The following is a 6,730-nucleotide window of genomic DNA, read 5'->3' on the forward strand; positions in this document are numbered from 1 at the left end:
TCCTACCCTCTTCCTTGCCCTACTTCTGCCTCCCCTGTCTAATTTCACTCATCATTTGGGGCTCATGTTAGCTATCACTTCCCCCATAAGTCTGCCAATTCCCCAGGTCTGGGTTAGGAGACCCACCTATGGGTCCCCAAAGCACTGTATGCTCCCCCCATCATAGCTCTTTAAGTCCTCACTCACAGTCCTTCTTTCCACCCTACTCCTAACCAAATCCTAGGAGGTATGCAGGTCCATGGAGATAAACCACCCGTGTGATGATCCATCCACAATGTGATCTGAAAGTTCGTGAATCTCCCTGACTCTACTCAGTTATTCCACTGCATTTGGACCACCCACCCTCATGGCCACATCTTGGGTTTTGTCATCATCCACAAATCTTCAACTCCAATATTGTACTCTCTGGCCGTATTCTCCTATCCTCTGGGCTCTCTCATTTTCTCGTTCCTACTACCGTTAATCCCTGGTCTCATAGAGTATTCCAGACTCTTGGCTTCTCTATTTCTTTTTTTTTCAATGAGCAACACATTTCCTTCCTTGCCAAGCCTACATCCCTGAACGGGTTATCTGAACTATCCTCTGTCCGCTAACCTTAATTACCTTGCATTCTTATCTATGTACCACATTGCTCAGGAAAATCCTAACCCTAAGTCAGTGCTCCAGTTCTCCTTCTCTATCCCTATACGCACCAGCGGCACACTGCTGACAAAAACCACGCAGCTCTCAGGGTTGGCTCCACTACTTATCCATGGCTTCAAAATTCATTTGAGCCTCTAGCACCACCCATCAAACGTTTGACTTGTCCTTGGTCAGCACCCTCTTCCATTCTCCACAATAATTATTCCAAATGTTTGCCATTCTGTTTCTATCCCTTAGATTCCTTTCTTCCAGTGGATGATCTTGCCTCATCCTTCATCAATGAAACTGAGGCTTTGAAATGTGATCTCCCTCATCTTTTCTCCTGCTATCTATTAATTTATTTACATCCATGTCAGTTTTGATTTCTCCTTCCAACTTTAGAAGATGCAGTATCCTTCCTCCCATTAATGGTCAACCTTCCATCTCAGACCTTGCTCCTACTTTGCTGGACACTGTCTCCTCCAGAACCCATCTCCCTAAGTTATCCCCACCCTCTCTCTTCTGTCAAGTACATGAAAGAAGCACAAGGCAGCATCTCAGCCTTCAAAGAATTTGAAAGCTGCTGAGAGAGACAAGATTAAGAGACGCTGAGCCAAATGAAAAAGCAGATGGGTAAAATCCTCAGCCTATTGTAGTCTCATGACTCTACCACATAATCATAAAAAGCCAACACTGGAAGAGATTTCAAGGTCATCTGATACCCCTGTCCCAGGCAGGCATCCAACTCTATGGACCACAAGAGATAGTTACCTCCCATTAAAATCCTCCAGAAACAGAAATTCTAACAAGTTTCTATCCCAAATTCACAGTTGCACTGCCCTCAGGAGCATTCAGAAGGGATATATTTTGATTACGAGGCAACTCTTTCAATTTTCTCCTATTTCTTAAAATGCCTCATTCAAAAAGACCACAAGGCAATCAACTAAAATTACTTTGTGGAAATGAATAATGTGAAACTTAGGGAAAGTACAGTGAGCCCCGGGACTATCAGAGTGACAATAGATTCATTTCTTCTTGAAGGACTTGATACCTTTTGGGAAATAACCTAGAAGAGTAGGACGACTTTTGCCTGATGGCTAAGGGTAACCTGAGCATTTCTGTAGAGTGAGACACACACACACACACACACACACACACAAGCTTATTGCCCCAACCAGAATCTCTGATGTCCCTCCCTTCCTCTGCTTTTGTATTTCTCCCTGGGAGGCTGAGTCTGGCCTGCTTGGTGGAAGTCATCCAATCCTTTCCAGTGACTGACAGAAGCTTTGCAACAAGGTCATTAACCCGGGGCAGTCAGCCAAACCCAACGCAGGAATCACTAGACTGATGTTCTCTGTTGGCCTTGGAGCAACTTCACTTTTTCTCTCGCCCACAGCATCACAGACAGCCACAGCTAGACGCTGGACCTAAGAGCAAGGACCACTGCACAGGAGCAGCCAGAATCCCCAAAGAAGATTCCCGCCAATGAATATGAGGCCTTCTGTAATAGTCATTAGTAGAGTAAAGCCATGTTTTAAAGTTCCTGCTTATAAATATTTCCCTATGATATAGCCAAACTTTATGCCCAAGATATATAGCCCCCAGATTTTCCACTTCTAAAATAGTGTTCCTTCTTGGAAGGATGTAGTCATGGAAATGGATGAAGAAGGCTTGAAGATATTGGAAAACAGTGTGGTGGTGTATTTTAAAGAACGCAAAACCAAGTCAAGGGCAGGACTGAGACCCGAGACCCATCGCCACACTAATGGTACAACGATGACCAAGTCAGAGTCCTCTGTATCCATGACCACAAAATAGAGAAAAATTAGAAAACTAGGAACACAATGCAGGGAATTGGAAGTAAAGATGATAGATATATTTATGATATCATTACTGTTGCATATTTATAAAATGGACTTTACTTTTAATAGAAGCAACTAAGTAATTTAATGGCTTAATTTATTCATTTCCAATCATCAGTTCTCCATCCACTTTGAGAAACACCATGGCATGGAAGAAAGGCGTACTAGATGAGGAGTCATTTCACCTCATTTTACCAAAGAAAAATCCAAGGCCCAGAGAAGTGAAGTGACTTATCCAAGATCTCACAGCTTTTAAGTGGCTGAGTCCAAATTGCAACCCAGACCTTCCGATTCCAAAATGCGGTTCATTCTCTATGAAAGGAAGATGCTACAGGTTCTGCTCAATTTATCAGTAAGACTCATTAGTTATTGCCCCCCTAGAATATTCTTCCAAAGTACAAGACCATATGCCTCTCGTTGAGCAAACTCTATGTCAAATTTAAAACTTCGCTGAAGCCTTCCAGGATCTGCCAGTGCCTCCAGCCCTGATAGAGAATATATGTAACTCTGTAAAATTATTTGCATATTTGACAGCTATTCAAACAGAACAGGACTTGGGGAAATTGCTGGTACAACAGGTGCCGTTTGGTGATTTTGCTGGTAGCTCAGTATCCCATCAGAAACGTGCATTTTGCATTAACTACGACTGCTTTGGTGTAGTCTTCCAGACAGATGGCCACATTTCTGGAAAGTAATGGTTAGACAAAGAGTTCTCCATGGAAAGAGCTTCAAACAAAATACTTTTCTACTGAAGTAGATCACCAACTTGCTGAAGTTTACGTGAAGTTCTTTGGGATATGATTACCTGTTAAAAAGAACGGGTTAAACAATATTGTCCAATTCAAGCATAAAGCAAGTAATTTTATATCTTCTGGTAGCCACAATTTTAAAAAGTAAAAGGAAATAGGTGAAATTAATTTAAAGCACAGATGTTCTTTAACATCCTATACCCAAAATATTGTCATTTCAACATGTAATCAACATATAAAAATTATTAACGAGATATTTTACATTCTTTTTAGTTTCATTCTAAGCCCTGGAAATCTGGATTGGCCACGTTTCAAGTGCCTAATAGCCACACATGACTAGTGGCTACTGTATTGAACAGAACAAGGTTACAGACATCTACTCATCCAGAGGGATGCTCGTGGTGCATTTTTAGGGGGGAAAATGCAAGATAGAGGATATTTGACAGTGAGAGTTCATTTTTAGGGGAAAAAGGAAGCTATACATGTCCGATACATTTGCGTAGGCTTGTATGAGCATGAAAAAAAGATACTGAGGGTATATACATCAGACTTGCAACATTGGTTATTTTGTGAGGATAGGATTTGAGGGGTCTGGGTTGTAGATAGAATATTATCAATTTTCTATATATGGCTTTGTAGTCTTTCACCTATTACAATGAGCCTATATTAATTTTGTAGTTTTTTTTAATATACTGAATAAATTGGCAAAAGTTGGGGGAGGGAGTTATTTAAGAAGAGGAGAATTTTAGTCGATAAAACAATCAGGCAGGGTACAAGCTTTCAAGAAGAAAGGAAATTAAAGAAATTTTTATATTTTACTCAACACATAATGACAACAACAAATCTGCTTCAAGATAATATAGAAAAATATTAAGTTGTCGGAGCCTGTCCTAGTGGCCTCGTGGTTAAGTTTGGCATGCTCTGCTTCGGCCACCCAGGTTCAGTTCCCAGGTGAGGACATACACCACTCTTCAGTGACCACGCTGTGGCAGCTCACATACAAAAAAAAAGAGGAAGATTGGCAACAGATGTTAGCTCAGGACAAATCTTCCTCAGCAAGAAAAAAAGAAAATAAGTTGTCATGTGAATCTTAGAATCAAAGCATATTGGAGAATCGGAAGTCACCCCCTCTCCCACCCCATCAAAAGGAACTCTTCCACCTCACGTTGAAAGGTAGACACTTTGTGTCTTACCAGATATAGCCTTTGCCAGGAATCCCATTCCATCCCAACTGCCTGCCTTTCTGACCCAAGTTCCATTCCACATTTCAAAGGAAAGCAACAGAATTTAAATAGTCAATGAATAACAGGGAAGAAGTAATAAGACATCCCTCCAGCCAGACCAAGGCCACAGGCTACTCTGAGGACCACATGGCAGACAGTAGGGTATCAATATAGTTCTGAAGGCAGGTGAGGATCACCAAGCCCAAGCCCACCTAGTCAGTGCGGGGCCGGGAACAGGCTGGAGAAAAGAGCTCAGGGAGGTCTCTGGGTAAACCCTCAAGACCACTGCCCTACCACCCCTTGACAATTCTGCTGCCTACCCCTGTAATGGCATCATCTTTGCCCAGTACAAAGTGACATGGAAATCCGTGTCAAGAATCCCAAAAACGCTGACAAAAATGTACCCTGCGACACACAAATGATCACCTGGATGCTTCAAGGAAATTAATTGGAAACAAGAGTTGGCTAAATAACTGGTTCTCTATTCCACATAGGTTAGAAAGCAGGCTCCTTAAAAACGAGATAGCATGCAAACCTTAAACTGCTCTAAAAAAGTAAAATCTGAATTAAAAAAAAAGAAAGAAAGAAATCACCACAGCCCTTTTTCCTACTCAGCTGGATTTCTTTTCCTTCGTCTTTTCCTAGGGGATTATTCTCTATGTCCTGCTGTAATCAACGTAAGAGACTTCCACTTACAAGTCAATTCATCCAAGGGTCACATCAAATAACGAGCTGATGTCTTCCACCCTGGCTGACTCTCATACTAGCATATGTGAAAGAAACTCCCACTGTGATGAACTCGAGACTCAGTTTCAGAGTTCTGAAAGGAATAAATCAACAGACACTGGTGATTTTTTTTTAAAAGTTAGCTGCATGGAATCAAGGCCTAAGAAAAGGAAGCAAGAAAAGAAAAGACAAACAGGACATACGGATAAAGTATGATGGTTGGAAATGGGTATGAGACATGTAACTGATCTGCCATTTGCTGTTTGCAGTTAGTCATAGCTCTCTGCCGCTTTATAAGCCTTTCTTCCAGAAAAAAACAAAGAGAGAGAAAAGTTTCAGAGAGTGTTTGTACAAATAAAAACATACTACAGCTCTTCCTCAACTTACAGTGAGGTTATGTCCTGATAAACCCATCATAAGTTGAAAACGTCATAAGTCAAAAATGAGTTGAATACGCCTAACTTCCCAAACATCACAGCTTAGCCTACCTTAAACATGCTCAGAACACTTACATTGACCTATAGTTGGGTAACATCACGTAACACAAAGCCTGTTTTATAATAAGGTGCTGAATCTCATGTAAGTTATTGGATACTGTACTAAAAGTGAAGAACAGAACAGTTGCGTGGGTACAGAATGGTTGTAAGTGTATTGGTTGATCACCCTCATGATCACGTGGCTGCCTGGGAGCTGTGCTCGCTGCCACTGCCCAGCATCACGAGAGAGGATTCTACTGCAAATTGCTAGCCCGAGAGAAGATCAAAATTCAAAGTCCAGTTTCTACTAAATGTGTATCGCTTTTGCACCATTGTTAAGTCAAAAAATCATAAATCAAACCATCATTAGTCATGGACTGTCTGTAGATAGATACTGTTCCAGACACCCGCTAAGGAAAAGAGCACTATCGTTGCCATTTGGGGTCCCAGGATCCGTCTCTTCAGTGTCTCCCTTTGGTCGTGTCATTGAGGCATTTTAAATCTTCCATGATGTCAAAAGTTGATGATAATGTGATTTATTCTAAATAGCCCTTGATTCCCCTAATAGCCCATTATGAATCCATCATACATTAAATCATCCAAGGTCTTGAACTTTTCTATAATCTTGGACTGTGCTACATTTTAGAGAATAAAAATCCCATAAAATAGGCTTTATGAAGGCATTTCTTGTATTTGTCCTAAAACTGTCTATTTCAGGCTTTAAGGCTTGCCTTTAAATTTTGTAATTGTGAGATTTATCAAGCTCTTGTTTGTGCCATGTTTGTGTGTTTCATCATTTTCTTAACTTCCAGTGCACCACCCTCAACCTATATGCTCAGGATGGCCAGAAAGCCAGACAAACTGGACCATTCTTATTGTTTCTGCCTAGAAAGTTTTCACAGTGGATGATTTTCTACTAGAAAGGATTTTAAGAGCCTTAGCCTCACATTAAGTCCTCACCTCATGTCAAGGTATAAGGCCCACACGGAACTTCCAAGAAAGACCAGAACAGCCAAAGCAATCTTGAGAAAGAAGAACAAAGCTGGAGACATCACATGCCCAGATTTCAAACT

This window comes from Equus caballus, chromosome 30 (assembly GCF_041296265.1).
Source record: "Equus caballus isolate H_3958 breed thoroughbred chromosome 30, TB-T2T, whole genome shotgun sequence".
NCBI classification, from domain to species: domain Eukaryota; kingdom Metazoa; phylum Chordata; class Mammalia; order Perissodactyla; family Equidae; genus Equus; species Equus caballus.